Source organism: Pelodiscus sinensis, chromosome 1 (assembly GCF_049634645.1).
Source record: "Pelodiscus sinensis isolate JC-2024 chromosome 1, ASM4963464v1, whole genome shotgun sequence".
Lineage (NCBI taxonomy): Eukaryota > Metazoa > Chordata > Testudines > Trionychidae > Pelodiscus > Pelodiscus sinensis.
The window spans coordinates 147114231-147131022 of NC_134711.1; the positions used below are offsets into that span (position 1 = coordinate 147114231).

The 16792-nt window shown below is 43.1% G+C and overlaps 1 protein-coding gene across 43 annotated transcripts in view; it reads left to right on the top strand.

Moving 5' to 3' along the window:
- The window catches only part of ZBTB20 (zinc finger and BTB domain containing 20), a 723674-nt gene that overhangs the window by 350402 nt on the left and 356480 nt on the right, over window positions 1-16792 (top strand). For 3 of the 43 annotated variants that reach the window (XM_075906037.1, XM_075906003.1, XM_075906172.1), the window contains one exon: window positions 11447-11552. The exons of 39 other annotated variants lie outside the window; for them this stretch is intronic. The gene's annotated coding sequence lies outside the window, so the exon portion shown is untranslated. Of the gene's footprint in view, window positions 1-11446; window positions 11553-13910; window positions 15335-16792 lie in introns of those variants that run through there. One more of the 43 variants, XM_075906195.1, reaches the window with a different exon arrangement.

Here is a 16792-nt window from a genome sequence, read left to right on the forward strand (position 1 = left end):
TTACGTACAAGATAGCGACTGTAGGTTTGTTCTTAAGTTGAATCTGTATGAAAGTCGGAACAGGCGTCCAGATTCAGCCGCTGCTGAAACTGACCAGCGGCTGACTACAGGAAGCCGGAGGCAGAGTTGCTCTGCCCCAGGCTTCCTGGAATCAGCCTCTGATCAGTTTCAACAGGCTGAATCTAGACGCCAGTTCTGACTTACAGAGGGTATGTCTACACTACCCCGCTAGTTCAAACTCGTGAAATGAGGAGTAACGGTAGTTCGAACTAGGAAGCCTAGTTCGAACTACCTAGTTCGTGCCCCGTGTAGCCGCGCTGCACGGGGTTCGAACCAGCGGGGTTTTAAAAATGGCGGCTCCCCGCTTATGCAAATGAAGCCTGGGAAATTCAAATCCCGGGCTTCATTTGCAAGTGCGGTATGCATACATTACCCTCCTAGTTCGAACTAGGAGGGTAGTGTAGACATACCCATACAGATTCAACTTAAGAATCCCAGGCGTCCCCAAGTCAGCTGCTTCTGAAACTGATCAGTGGCTGATTCCAGGAAGCCCGGGGCAGAGCAACTCTGCCTCGGGCTTCCTGTAGTCAGCGCTGGTGAGTTTCAGCAGCAGCTGACTTGGGGACGCCTGGGGCAGAGCAGCTGGGGTGCTGCTGGGTTGCTCCAGTAGCACCGCTCCTCGGCACTACTGGACCAATCCACCAGAACCCTAGCTGCTCTACCACAGGCGTCCGGAGAAAAGCCTGGACTGCTGGGGGGGAGGGGCGTACTAGCTGCGCCCCCACCCCCCCAGCAGACCAGGGAGACGCGGGCGGGGGACCGAGACGCACCGCGGTCCTGCCGCCCGGGTCCTCCTTGGCTTTGCTCCGCGTCTCCCTGGTCTGCTGGAGACCAGCAGACCAGGGAGACAGGGAGCAAAGCCGCGGAACACGCCAGCAGCGGGACAGCCGCGGCGCGTCTGGGCTGTCCGCTGCCCACGTGCTCCCCGGCTTTGCTCCCCGTCTCCCTGGTCTGGGGAGACGTGGAGCAAAGTCGTGAGCAGCGGACAGCCCAGACGCGCCTGGGCTGACCCGCTGCCGGCGTCCTCAGAGGCTTTGCTTCCTGTCTCCCTGGTCTGCTGGTCTCCATCAGATCAGGGAGACGGGCAGCAAACCCCGTTCGTAACTACGGATCCGACATAAGTCGGATCCGCGTAACTCGGGGACTGCCTGTAATGTTTCTGCTTCTGCCTTTCAACAATAAATGCTACATTGTTGTGAATATTGCTGTGTTGGTATAAAAGAAGGAATAAAGAGTACGTGGAGTTAATTCACCTAAAAAGGAGTCAGCCATAATCTTATTGCCTGTAATGGAGGGCATGGGAAAAGGGATATGCTTCTACTCATTCCCTGCACTGGCAGAGAGACTCGGGGGAAGAGTTGGGCTATATCTTTTTCTGAGGCGTGGTCTAACTGGATTTGTCTTACCTTAAACTGAGCCGCCGGCATGTCCATGGTGTAGGAGCCCGATGGGAGCACATACTCCCACTAGCTTCCCTTACTCTTTGCAGAAGGAGGAGGATTGGACACTGGTGAGGGCTGCCCTCAGCATTCGATTTATGGGTCTACACTGACCCACCAAATCAAACAATAAAAGTTCAACCTCTGGAGGGTTGATCTTCCCTGTACTGTAGACATGCCCTGACATATTAAATCCTGTTGCCCAGTGGACTCTTCCTGGGCATATTGTCTTCAAGCAGTCAGCTTTTTTTTTTTCTTTCCAGTATATCTTAAGCCCTCTGGGAGGCGCTGCTCAGCCCCATCCCCATCATGCCTGGACTGCAGACAACTTTTTCTTTGCAAGAGCCATCAGAATGAACATCATGTTACTTAATACCTCTGGAAGTTTTGTCTTTTATACAAGTTCATAAACTTTATTGAATAGGGGTAAGACTCAGGAAAGAGACAATTTAGATCTTACCAATCTACGATCTTACCCGATAACATGCCATTGAGACAGTCGGTCACTCATAGCGGGATTAGAAATTGTCAGAGTGCACACAATACATAGTTTTGCTTTTGTTTTTTGTACAGTGCACAGAGATGTTGTATGTTTACATGTCAAGAGTACTGCCTACCTAAGTCATAGGGATGCTTCTATCCCTGGGGACCTAGAGATGTGGTAGCCCACCCAGTGACATGCTGTAAATGTTGTTTTAATAAATAATTGTCAGTGTTTATTAGAGTATGAATAACATAGGAAGGACACTGAATAAGTTTTAATAATAAAGTTTACCAATAGCCAAAAAGCCCTGCATGCCTATGGCTTTGTGGAAATACTTAATAATAGAGTCAATTTACCATTTAATTAATAAATGACAGGAGATATGGCCATGTTTGGGTTCACTGATGGTTGGATAATTGAGGCTGTACCATATTTTAAAATGCAAAAAATCAATCATTATTCTATATGCTTGATATGATACTGGGTTGTTTTTTTTTTTAAGAAAATACCATCTTGCCCATGGAGCAGGATCAAAGCCCAATGAAGTCATTGCCACAGAAAGAATGACTATTTCAGAATGCAGAGGGATATCTCCCGTTGGAAAAGTGTTTTGGATCTGTGAATTGTAATATTATAGATTAATGTTGGCCTTGAGTCTCTTATCACTGTCCAAATATTAGTGTGAGTACTACATGACCTTCTCATTGCACCAAGAAGGGGCCAACACAGCAGTAGGGATGTTAAATTTTGGGTAATTGGCTAATCGAATAGTTGATGCATTTCGCATCAACTATTCGACTAGTCGATAGGGCATCTCCGCCTCTGATGTGTAGAAAAAGCCCCAGGGCTGTTGCTACACTTTAAAGGCGAAAGCACCAGGTGGAACCTGGGATCAGCTGGGGACTCCCCACTGACCCCGGGCTCTGTGCGGTGCTGCCGCTTTGAAACGCCAGGCAGAGCCTGACGCGTTTCAAAGCGACAATGCTATGTGGAGCCTGGGGACTAGTCCCAGGCTCCACGTGGCGCTGCCACTTTGAAGTACCCCCTTGTCCCCCCCCCCCCCGCTGCCTCTTTCTGATAGAAGCAGCAAGGGGGGGAGCATTTACTTACAGGATAATCAGCTAGTCTTTCACATCCCTACACAGCAGTGTATCAAGGGCCTGATTCTTACCTCAGTTCCCACAATCTATGTTTGAGGTTCAGTTTCAGGTTTACGGAGGTGTAACTGAGATTATAATCAGACCCTGTCATGAATGGCCAATAGGAGTAGAGGCAGGTGAAATTTTCTAGCTGAAAATCTTTTTGGTGAAAAATGCAGATTTGTCTCAACTTAGTTGTTTAGAAAACATGTACTGATTTAGCTGCATTGTTCATTTGGCGACATAAAAAAAGTTCCAGTGTTTTCAGAATAAAACGTACCAAGTTCTTCTCAATAAAGAAACTGTAAAACAGAGATAGGAACTTATTTTATTTAGGCCACTGTCTGATCGTTTCTGTTAATCAGTTGTTCTGGAATTTTTTGCTTTAGTAACTCTGTCTAGAATGCATTTACCTTGTAGATACACATAGAAATTCCAAAAAAATAAATTCAATTCAATTCTGAGCTATTCAGAATTCAGTAGAGCTGTGTCCTGGAAAAAGTTTCCAGTGATTGATAGTCCCTTGGCATCCCATTTTTCAAAGTTAGCATTTTTCTGTACTGGAGGGAAACCTGGTAGCCTGCGTATCAGGAGAGTTAAGAAGGATTTTGGTTCTGTACCAAATTACTTTTTAGTGTCTATTTCTGTATTTCCAGGAGGAGTCACAGGATTGGATATTGTCTGGTATTCTCAGGGAGCAAAGAAGTTTTGCCACAAATGAGACTGTAAAAAATAAACAAGAGAGCTGCATGCTTCTTCAGTGCTTTCTCATTTTGGGGCTGGGAATTTCTGTAAAATATAGCCTGTCCCAAACATATTAAATGACAGCTGAACCATTTTATAATTTCCACTTGGAGTGGTCATTGCTTCATTTTTGTTCTGTGTTTGGTGCTCCAGCAAGCTGCTTTTTGGTCTCTTTTCATGCCATATACAATTCCTGAATGCTCTGTGGAGTCCTTTTTTATATCAAGTAAGTGGAAGTACAATGCTCAAGAAAGGACATTCACTTTTATCAAGTTGACTCAGTCACTTGCAAATAGTGGTACATTATGCTATCTTAGAAGTTGGACTTAGGATATGTCAAAGGGGTTGTAGATTTAATATTAATAATCTAATGGATGAAAGCTATACCCCAGTTATTTGAATCTCTTAAGTGGCCATAGGCCTAGGAAGTTAAAGAATCTCTTGTTCAATGGGTACCTAAGATGATTGCCTCTGATTAGTCATATTTACATAAAAACAGATATTGAACTGTACATCTCTAAGACTGATTTGAAGCATTTAATGAAGAGTCACATTTCATTGAGATAAAGCAAAATGAAAAGAGCAAGATTATATTATTTATCAGGGATTGTGATGTCTCAAATCTCTGGAGAATCTGCTTTAGCTATTACAGCAGGTCAGTGGACAAAGCAAACAGTGGCATTCACAAAAGACATCCATGCCTTAGTTCTTTTAAAACCTATAAAAGCCAATGGGAATTTCTCCTTTGATTTCAGTGGGCTTTGTATTAGGCCCTAAGTCTCTGATCAGAAACCTACCAAATAAAGCAATAGAGATGGATATATTAGATAAGTTCGTGGAGGATAGGTCTGCCAATGGCTATTACCCAGAATGATCAGGGACACAACCCCATGCTTGGGAAGTCCTTAAACTTCTTCCAGAAGTTGGCACAAGATGATGGGGGATGGTTCATTCAATAATTGCTCTGTTCTGTTCATTCCCTCTGAAGCATCTGACACAGACAGCTGTCAAAAGGTATATTATTGGGCTAGGTGGACCTTTGGTTTGACCCAGTATGGCCATTCTTATGTTCTTACATTGTGTTCTTAACAATTAGATGGAGATTATAAATTGATGTCTGAAATTAAAATTCCCTATTGCTTTATGAACTGTACTGAATAGCTTCTCCACACTTAAAGTTAGGAAAAAGGAACTTTTTTGTTTGTTTATTGTGTTGAATGATGTTTAGTATTTATAAAATAATATGGTTTAAAGCTCTCCTTGAAATAAAGTTAGATTGGACACTTTGAATTAGTCATGGTGGGACTAGGGATATCTAGTTTGCTAAGATTCTCAATTGTATTTTATTCTGTGGGCTAATAAATTACATTGGTTGAAATGATCTACAGCCTTCAGAATTTTTCATCTTTTTTCAAGAGTATGGTTATACTGTCTTCCAAATAGGAAGAGGGCTATTTTCCCAGTTCAAGGGAGCGAGAGAACATTTGAGTAATACAAAGCACTGAAAGCTCCTGGAAAGATGGATAGAACTCATTTCTAAAGTCTTGGAAATTTGCCATTTGGAAGGTCCCATATACCATTTTGAACTTCATCTGTCAATATCTCTGCTTCAGATATTACATTTTGTTCTTAAATAATCCACAAGATTTGGGTGTTCTTGAAAAAGTATGCCTTTGTGTTATAGAAGGGGTCCCTGAGGGTATTCAAAATGGGGAGGGATGGGGATTTGGTACTTAATAATAGGTGCTTTCTTAACAAGTTTTTCTTCTGTTTCAGTTGGAGATATAATGATTGGGGCATTGGTGGAATGGCATATTTTTGAAAGCATACGGCTGGCTCTTTTTCCAAATTCAAAAAACCGTTGTTGGGCATATGAGAGAGCTGCTATTGCCTAGAGATGTGATAATGATGCCAAGTTGTACATGCATATCTACAGCTTCAGCTTTGTTTTTTGGGAAGAGCCAGTGCTCAGTTGTTGATGAGATTTGAGCTTCTTTCTAAGAGGATCTGATGAAATGGCTCCTTTGATTTGCATGAAGTATGTATCACGGTCATTCCTCTAATAGATGCTTTAAATATCTCCCACAAAACCTGGGAAAAGAATGGCCTTTTGTGATTTATTCCAAAACACTGTTGAATATATAGACAAATGTTTTCATTTTTAACATATAAGAAGGGAATCTCCATCTGGGTATCTGGTTGTGGTATTAGGCACTGTGCATTTAAGAGTTGAGCTTTCCAGACAGAGACCAAGAGGAGTGCAGTCAAGGTCTTATTTTTATGCTCAATCAGTTGGAACCACACAAAAATAAATTAGAGATCTGGCAAACGCTTTAAGCACTGAGTGATCCCTGAATACTAGATTGGTCTTTAACATCCTATGCTTCTAGCAAGGTGTATGCTTGTGCATAATCTGAGATAAATATCACACTTAAAAATATATCTTGGGGCTGTTTCAACCTGACTGAATAAACTCCTATAGATCAGGAATCATGGCGGTTGGAAATAAAATTTTGTACCATTTGAATTTAGAAGGCTGGTCTACACACAGCTTTTGCATCAGTATAACTGTTTTGGGGAGGGGTATGGTACTTTTATCAATATATACCAATATTTATTAATATATGCTAATACATCCCCTACTCTTGGCACAATTGTATTGGTATAAAGGAGTGTCGTACCAGTCTTGTATATTATTTTCCTATTATAGGACTAAACTATATCTCTAAAAAGTGTTCTAATTTTTTATTTAATCAAGGATAGTACTGAATATTTTAGAGTTCAGTTCATTTGAAAATAGAGGGGCATGTTGTGTAGTTTGGGTTCTACCAGAGGATTAAAGGCTTCTCCAAGTACTAATTTAATATTTGTAAGTGAATTCCCAGTCACTAAAATAGTTCAGATTCACAGTCAAATGGTTCAAGGATAGTATGGTAGCCAGGAGTTCAATCAGCCTGGGGCAAGGTCAGATTTCTCACAAGGATTGGCAGCTGGGAGATCCAACCCAAGGGGCTGGGATAGCAGAGTAGGGAGGCAAGATCAGACAAGGTGACAAGACAGGGTATGGTCAGGAAGAAGGCAGGACTGGACAAGGCAACAGGGTAGTAAGGCAGGATTAGACAGAACAACAGGGTAGCAAGATGGTGTAGATAGCAACCAACGGCCTGCTGCTCAGGTAGCTTGCTCTTCCTGTTCATTATACAGTCCAGATACCCAATGAGAACTCTGTCTTGTCCAGTCAGTCAGGGGCTTGGGATTTGGCTAGGCTGCAGCTCTAGATCTTTAGCATGAAAGCCACTGGTTAGAGGCAGTGGTTCAGTATTATTGCTGTAGCATGGAGGCAAAGGATGCCACCTACAGACCCAGCGAGCCTGGCTTCAATACTGGATGACTGTAGTAATTGGTTTTTAAATCTGACAGAGGTACTTCCATGCACCAGATATTAAGACCTATTTCCAGACAATGTGCCAAGAAGCAAGAGGTATTTGTTTATGTATTAACATTACATAGCCATTTGTAGCCTTTCGAGCAACATAGGATGCATTACATGCAGGGCCCACTCAGTACTTTCTGAATGTATTGTTTACTGAAGAATTAAGATGCATTTCCTGAATTTGAGCAATATTCCCCTTTTTTCATAAGAAAAGATAGAACTTCCTTGCATTTTAGTAGGTAGTAGATACTCGTTCTCTGTGCAGAATTTTTACAAATATAGGAGAAATGAGGTGGTTGGCTGCACTAGTCTAAATAGTCTCCTCTCTGTATAAATGTTGCTTTATAGGACACCCTCTACAGGTAGACTATTAGGTAATCAATCTGGTGCAAAATGAATAATTAGATAAAATTTCTCAGTTTAGCAGGGTTCTTAAAAGCACTAAAACTATAGACAGGGACTTGCTGGGGGCAAAATTAATAGGCTAGTTATTAAATGATCATAGATAAAATTAGTACAAATGTTCAGTCATTATGGTTATCACAAAACTAATATTATTAACTAATTGTTAGTATTCTCTGAAAGGTGCTTATCTGATAGTGCTGAAAATAAGTAGCATGCTAACTAATGGTCATCTCTTCCCTTTTATATCCTTATTATATTTCTAGGAGAGGGAGTTTTTCAAGCACTATGAAATTTGCTAATTTAACTAATATTAAAAAAATGTAACCATGGCACAATATGAAATATGTCATCCAAACCTCTTAAACTGTCTGTGTCAGACATTAATCAGTGAGTTAAGATGTATTCTTGAGTGTGCGTAGGACTTTAGTTTGCCCCTCTTTAGCAGTCTTAGTTTAATGTGAGGATCAAAAATTAGGACTATCAAGACCAGAAAGAAAGAAAAAAATGAAAGAGTGGAGGGTTTCCATGTATATGAAAAGGATATAAAAAGGGATTTCTTATATGTATCTTTAAATTGTCTATAGATTATATAGGTTGTTACAAATTATAGACATTTTCTAATAATTAGCACAGAACATTGCAGCTACGCATGGGCCATAGAACTAAAAAAAATATTTAAATGGGTTTCATTTAGCAAATAATATTGCTGTCTTACATTACCATGTGTAATTTACACCAAAATATTTTAAAGTCTCTTAAAGTTATGTTTGGTTTTATTTCTTAATTTTTAATTTTTGACTCACAAATTTCAGATCTTGTTCAGGGGTTTTAAACATGCCATAAAAGTATGCATTTTTTTGAAAAATCTTCAGGGTCAGTAGTTATAAGCTAATATACATAATACCCTAGATTTTAAGTACAGTCCTTGATGGATTGAAAGCACTTTTTTGGTGCTATAAAGTTGAAAAAACAACTGGATGAAATCTCTGTTGTGTGATTTTATAGATAAATAGGCTGATAAGTACAGATTGGGGTAAGGCAAAGTCTTTCAACTGTCCTTGATGCTCAGTAGGATCTACCCCGTTTATCTTTTTCCCTTTTACCTGCATATCCAGTATTCTTAGGATCTGATCAGAGGGAAAATATCACTGGATCAGGGTTACTCACTCCTGGAAATGCCAGGAGTTCCATATTGAGTTCTGACTTCTGTTTTCAATGACTTCTAAGTACTTGGGAAGAGAAGATGTATTTCTTGAAATGGCGATCATCATCTTGAATGCAGCAGAGCTGGATACAGATGTTCTTAATCACCTCGCTCTCAAAAAATCATGGAGAATTCTGTGTGTGTAATAGGGTTGCACTCCCCTCTCGCCTTCTAACTGAGTGTGTATGCCCACTGTCTCTCTCTCTTGTTTATAGAGACTCTTTGGTGATTCAGCCCTCTGCCCGAATCACACAGCCTATGTGTGCAAAATAAAACAACCCCCTTCCAGGGTACAAGCCCTCTCTTGGTGCCTTCTTTAATGTCTCTCAATTTGTTCCCTCTCTGGAATAGAGTATTGCCTTCGTGGCTTCCTTCCTGGAAGCAACATCTTCACACTTTCCAATCCCCTCTGGTTTCAGTCCTTTGAACCGCTTCCCCATGGTCTGTGCTGTCTTTGACTCTACTCCAGGACTCTGTCTTGTTTGCTGTGAGCTCTCTACATTGAGCTGTCTGCTGCACTGCTACTCTTCCAGCCAGCCACCCAGTCTTCACTCCTTGAGCTCTACACAGCAACTAACTGCTGCTCTGCTCTGCAGCTCTTTTATAGGGCCTTACTAGACCCTGATTGGTTGCTTCCCCCTGCAGTCACTCTAACCTTCTTGGAGGACCTCTCTACTGAACTTTTTTTGGGATGGGGTTTGTCAGGACCACAGGGTCTCCATCAGGGGACCTCAGCCTAGTCCATCCATTCACAGTGATCCAGGGAACTCTTGATACCAGCTAGCAGCAATCATAAGGTCTGCCTAAAGGTAACAGGGTCTGGTGTTAACTGGGATACCAAAAGGGGTCATGTGAGACGTCTAAGAAAAGCCAGTGTCACACTGGTCATCAGTATCATTGCAAAATGCATGTATGGATATTGTGTAAGAAGTTATGGATATCTACTGAAAGTCATGTTCATAAGGTCACTGTCTAAGGACTGGTCACCAGCAAAGGGGAAAAACAGGTTATCTTTCAGGCAACATTTTTACATTTCTCTGCTTTTTCACATGTAAATTAAATATTGTATAGTTCACAGTGGGCCTCCACTTACCAGTTTCAATGTAATGCTAATGAGCGATTGTGAACTCTTCAAAGAGAGAAAATTATTAGGAAGTGGTATACTACAGAGAGAAGGGGTGGGCCCTATCCTGAAGTACACATCAAAGATTCATGTTTGTATATTTAGGGGTGCAAACAGCTACCCAGGCATCCTTTACTTAGGAAGTGAATTTGTTTCATGAAACAGCTTGGTTGAAAATGCAGGAGAAAACTTTGGGTCAGATGATAGGGTTGCCAGGTATCCAATTTTCAACTGGAACACCTGGTTGAAAAGGGAGCCTGGCTGGCTCTGGTCTGCACTGCTGACTGGGCCATTAAAAGTCTGCCATGGCTCCCAGAAGCAGTGACATGTCCCCACTCCCGCTCTTACCTGTACGGGCAGTCAGGGAGTGCTGCACATTGCTGCCACCCCAAGTGTTGGTTCTCATTGGGAACTGTTGCCAATGGGGCAGTGTGCAAAGCTGACTGGCTTGTCTCCACCTAGGACCTAGGGGAGTACATGCCACTGCTTCTAGGAGTTGCTTGAGGTAAGCATCACCCAGACTCTGCAACCTGAAGCCCTCTCACCCCAATTCCTTGCTCCAGCCCACCCTCTGAACATCTCAGTCCCAGCCTGGAGCACCTCCTGCACTCCAAACCCCTCATCACCAGCTCCACCTCACAGTCAACACTCCCAGCCAGAACCCTCCATCTCCCCCCTCACATCTCAACCTTCTGCCCCAGCTTTGATCCCCCTACAGCATTCTGAACTCCTTGGTCCCTGCCCAGAGCTCCCTCCTGTGCCTCAAATCCCTCAAACAGCCCTACACTAGAATCTGCACTTCCAGCCAGAACCCTCCCCCCCCACACACACACACCTCAGCTCTCTGCCCTGGACTGGTGAAAATGATCAAGTGAGCGTAGTGGTGCTGGGACTATTTTTTGGGGTGCTCAGCTGGCCCCCTACACCTTTTTGTGCCCCTCACCACCCCAAGTTGAGGTCACACCTAGGGTGGCCAACTCTCCTGGACCAGATGCCATTGCCACAAATAGCCTCCAGTCCATCTGCTCCAGGAATGCTGGGAACCTAGCCACAGCTATAGGTGGCAGCAGGACCCCGAGCACAGCGGAGCCTGCAGGGCCCCTGGGGACTGTGGGCTGCAAAGCACCTCTGCTTCTTGCGCCTAAGAGTGAGTGAGGTTAGAGACAACAAGCAACAGGAGAGGGAAGAATGGAGTGAGCAGGGACAGAACCTTGGAGAAAGGGTTGGGCAGGGACTGGGGCAGGACCTTGGAGGAGGGGCATGGCAGGCATCAGGCCAAGTGCGCTTGGTTTTGTGTAAGTAGAAAGTTGGCTTCTTTATTAGATGAACTCTTTAGACAGGAGGATAGCATGAGTTAAGGAAGTATCTAGGAAGAGTATTAAAATTTTGTTTTATATAAAATCATTTCTTTCCAGTATTCTTCATAAGAACATAAGAACGGCCGTACTGGGTCAGACCAAAGGTCCATCCAGCCCAGTACCCTGTCTGCTGACTGTGGCCAATGCCAGGTGAACTGGACAGGTAATGATCAAGTGATCTCTCTCCTGCCATCCATCTCCACCCTCTGACAAACAGAAGCTAGCGACACCATTCCTTACCCATACTGGCAATGGACTTAACCCCCATGAATTTATCTAGTTCTCTTTTAAACCCTGTTATAGTCCTAGCCTTCACAACCTCCTCAGGCAAGGAGTTCCACAGATTGACTATGCACTGTGTGAAGAAGAACTTCCTTTTATTTGTTTTAAACCTGCTGCCCACTAGTTTCATTTGGTGGCCCCTAGTTCTTATATTATGGGAACAAGTAAATAATGTTTCCTTATTCACTTTCTCCACACCACTCATGATTTTATATATCTCTATCATATCCCACCCCTTAGTCTCCTCTTTTCCAAGCTGAAAAGTCCTAGTCTCTTTAATCTCTCCTCATATGGGATCCGTTCCAAATCCCTAATCATTTTAGTTGCCCTTCTCTGAACCTTTTCTAATGCCAGTATATCTTTTTTGAGATGAAGTGACCACATCTGTACGCAGTATTCAAGATGGGGGCGTACCATGAATTTATATAAGGGCCATAAGATATTATCTGTCTTACTTGTTTTTTAATGATTCCTAACATCCAGTTTGCTTTTTTGACTGCTGCTGCACACTGCATAGATGTCTTGAGAACTATCCACAATGACTCCAAAATATCTTTCCTGATTAGTTGTAGTTAAATTAGCCCCCATCATATTATATGTATAGTTGGGGTTATTTTTTCCAATGTGCATTAATTTACATTTATCCACTTTACATTTCATTTGGCATTTTGTTGCCCAATCGCTTAGTTTTGTGAGATTTTTTTGAAGTTCTTCACAGTCTGCTTTGGTTTTAACTACCTTGAGCAGTTTAGTATCATCTGCAAACTTTGCCACCTCACTGTTTACCCCTTTCTCCAGATCATTTATGAATATGTTGAATAGGATTGGTCGTAGGACTGACCCTTGAGGAATACCACTAGTTACCCCTCTCCGTTTTGAAAATTTACCATTTATTCGTGTCTTTTAACCAGTTCTCTGTCCATGAAACGATCTTCCCTCTTATCTCTTGACATCTTAATTTATGTAAGATCCTTTGGTGAGGGACCTTGTCAAAGGCTTTCTGGAAATCTAAGTTCACTATATCTACTGGATCCCCCTTGTCCACATGTTTGTTGACCCCTAAAGAACTCTAATAGATTAGTAAGACAGGATTTCCCTTTACAGAAACCATGTTGACTTTTGCCCAACAAATTATGTTCTTCTATTTGTCTGACAATTTTATTCTTTACTATTGTTTCAACTAATTTGCCCGGTTCTGACGTTAGACTTACCGGTCTGTAATTGCTGGGCCTCTAGGGCCCTTTTTAAATATTGGCATTATATTGGCTATCTTCCAGTCATTGGGTACAGAAGCTGATTTAAAGGATAAGTGACAAACCATAGTTAATAGTTCTGCAATTTCACATTTGAGTTCTTTCAGAACTCTTGGGTGAATGCCATCTGGTCCCAGTGACTTGTTACTGTTCGATTTATCAATTAATTCCAAAACCTCCTCTAATGACTCTTCAATATGTAACAAGTCCTCAGATTTGTCACCTACAAAGGACGGGTCAGGTTTGGGAATCTCCCTAACGTCCTCAGCCATGAAGACTGAAGCAAAGAATTAATTTAGTTTCTCCGCAATGACTTTATCATCTTTAAGTGATCCTTTTGTATCTCAATCATCCAGGGGCCCCACTGGTTGTTTAGCAGGCTTCCTGCTTCTAAGGTACTTAAAGAACATTTTATTATTACCTTTTGAGTTTTTGGCTAGCTGTTCTTCAATCTCCTTTTTGGCTTTTCTTATTACATTTTTACACTTAATTTGGCAGTGTTTATGCTCCTTTCTATTTACCTCACTAGGATTTGACTTCCAGTTTTTAAAATATGCCTTTTTATCTCTCACTGCTTCTTTTACATGGTTAAGCCACAGTGGCTCTTTTTTACTTCTTTTACTATGTTTTTTAATTTGGGGTATACATTTAAGTTGGGCCTCTATTATGGCGTCTTTGAAAAGTATCCATTCAGCTTAAAGGGATTTTACTTTACTCACTGTACCTTTTAATTTCTGTTTAACTAACCTCCTTATTTTTGCACTTCAATCTGTGTTCTTTGCGAATACAGTTATTCTTGTTTCTGCTATAAATATATCTACGTTCAGTGTGTTCAGCAGAGCAGTGTTGTGAGGTGTAACAGGTAAGTTGTGACGTACTGTTTCTTTGGAACCAGCAGTCCTGATAACTCTTTTTGTTCTGTGGATCAGGGAATGGATGCAACAGAGAATGCTTGAAAGACTTGTGTGTGTGTGTGTGGGGGGGGGGGTGCGTGCCTATTGTTAACCTGTACTGAGAAAGCAAGGCTTGTGGCTTCCTAGAAAGCAGTGCTTGTGTTGCCAGAAGCTGGCGGTTCCAGGGAGCTAATCCATGGTACTAAATTGCTTTACAGTAAAGGAAGATACTGGAGAGGTTCCTCACAACCCTGAGTACAGTGGAGACTGCTGGGGAGAGAGAGGGTCACCAATCATGGGACCATCCTCCCATGTGACTCCTCCCCACGCCAATTTTAGCCTGGGTGAGAGCCTCACTCTTCCTGCCTCCTCCCCTCAGCCACTCCATCCCAGACCCTGCCTCTTCCTGCCCTGGCCCTGTTCCACCCCTTCCTCCAAAACCAACCCCTGCTCTACCTTCTCCCCACGTCTTACCCTAAACTGTGCCCCAAGAGATACAAGGAGCCTGGCAGTAGGAGTCACCAGCGGTGGTGGAAGGAAGCAAAGCAACCCAGCTCCAGTCTGTTCTGCTCCCCCAGCTCCCAGCCACATTGCTCTGCTCCCCCCCCCCCCCCCCCGACCAGAGAGTGTGGGCAGATCAACCCTTTCCCCCAACTTCCTCCCCTGAGTGGCATGACTGGGAGCAGGTTGCACTGCTTCCTGTTGTCGAACAGCATATCCGATCAGGCCCCCTGCTAGTTCCCCTGCTGCTTTCTACTGATCCTTTTCATAAAATGTCCTGCTGTGGCACGGGGGCAAGTATAATAATTGTAACAGTGGTTGACGTGGAGACTCAACTTTTTAACTACTGTGCCACTCAGGCATCTTCATAGCAAGTCTGTGTGACGTGGCAGCAAAAACCCTGATGAGTACAAAAGCTTGTAATATGTGGATGTTCACAGCACTGCTACCACCAGCAGAGCTACAACAGTGGAGAAACATAAGGAAACCTCAACCAAGGCAAGGCCTTTGAATCTGTAGTCCAGTAGCTAACAAAGCTTCCGAAAGCCAACTACTATTAAGACTTATTCAGATCCTCAGAATTCAGCTGTGTATAACATTATGTGTGTTTATACACATTTCTATCATGCATGTGTTATATATTGCACATGTTTGTATTTATACCCTTTGTTGTTGCTGATGGAAATTCATGAGCATACAGTAAATTGATGCATATTCTTGGGTGTATCAGCATGTGTTTATATATATATATGTATATATACACACACACACAATTTTGTGTGTGTATATATATATTATGTATGTGTGTAGAGAAACAGATGCACTGTAGGCAGATAGAGCAGATAAATATAGATTCAAATAGAAGCATAAGTGTATAAATATAGACACTATATAGAGTGAAAGCAAGCAGATCAGCACAGTTTCATTATTACTTGTATTCCATATAATAAAAGAGTAGCTGACATTGAAATGACTGACTGGGTGACACTGTCAGATTTCAGAAGGCATAGTGTGAGGTAAGAAAATAACCTCTCTCTCCAGTATCAGGAGCATTTAAGCAGGATGATGTATTGCCTTTAATTATTTGCTTGATAAAAGTTTTAGCGTGATCTTCTTGGGGGCGGGGAAAGAAGGTGGAAACAAGGTATAAATATGTATTTTTTTCTCTAAAAAAAGTAAATAATATAAAAATCTTGACCCAGATTCTGTGCAAAGGGAACCATCCCACCTAGCGCACACACCTCTGATTTCTATTTTTATAGTGAGCCACATGCACAATTGTCAACTTTGTTTCTTCTATTGCTGGCCAGGTCTGCTTTGCTTCATTTCTGCCTGCCTCTGGAAATGAACTTGGGAGGCATGAATGAGGAAAGATTTAAATATGAGAGAAAAAATCAGGGTTAATGGTGTGTAAGAGGGTGTGGGTGTGTGAGAAAGAAAGAGTGTGCATCTTTGTCTCTCATTTGTTAATCACATTGTGTCTGCTTTTACTGGTGAAAATAGTTTTTTCTTTAGTCCGTTTGACCCTGTAGGACAACCCGAGTTTTGACTATTCTTTTGTGTGGTGATAGTGATATACATATAGCGCTATCTCCCAATAGTCAGGTTTAGTAGGGTAAGGACTAGGCTGAGTATAGGCTGGAATTGAGATCCAGGGACAATCTGGAGTCAGAATAGAGATCAGAGTCCATAGACCAGCCAATATCAGTACTATAGTCGGAGTCCAGGTGCAAGCCACTGGTTAGAGTCTGCTGTGGCTAGAGTCTTCTGACGATGTCAGTACCTTAAGTAGAATGCAGGTGCAAACTGAGATAAGTGCTGAAAGTCAGTGAACAAGCTAAATCACTACTGTAGCCAGAGTCCAGATACAGGCCAAAGGCTGAAGCTGGATGGTCAGAGTCTGAAAGGATCAGGAGATGGAGGCAAGGCTAGAGTGTGCCAGTAACAGGTTTGGCACAATCTCAAAGTAAGGTATCACACCGCACTGAAAGGGGGCGGAGCTAAGACCCTGTGGACAGAGGAAGTCCCGCCCTTCTTCCCAGACTGGGCATACTCCAACTGCAGGAGCTGTATAAAAGCCAGGGGAGCAGCTCAGTCTGGGCTGATCACCAGCAGGGAAGGAGCTCAGGCTGGAGCTTCTGAGCATATTTCCCATAGCAGCCGATGCTACAGCCCCAGGAGCCACAGCCCAGGCAGCAGCCACAGCCGCCGTCGTCCAGGCCGCAGCCACCGTAGCCTCAGTGACAGCCCCAACACCAGGGACAGTAGGAAGCGGCCCAGGGTGGAGGTTTGTCCCTCCAGGAGCTCAGCGCGTTTCAGCGGGACGCCCCACTGAGCAGGCAGTGGAAGCGTCCACTGCCAGCAGGGCCCTGGGTTGGGACTCGGTGGAGCAAGAGGGTCTGGATTCCCCTCCCTCCCTGCCCCGCAACACTCGCCTCCCTGATAGCCAGGAGAGACTCACCAGAGACGAAGGC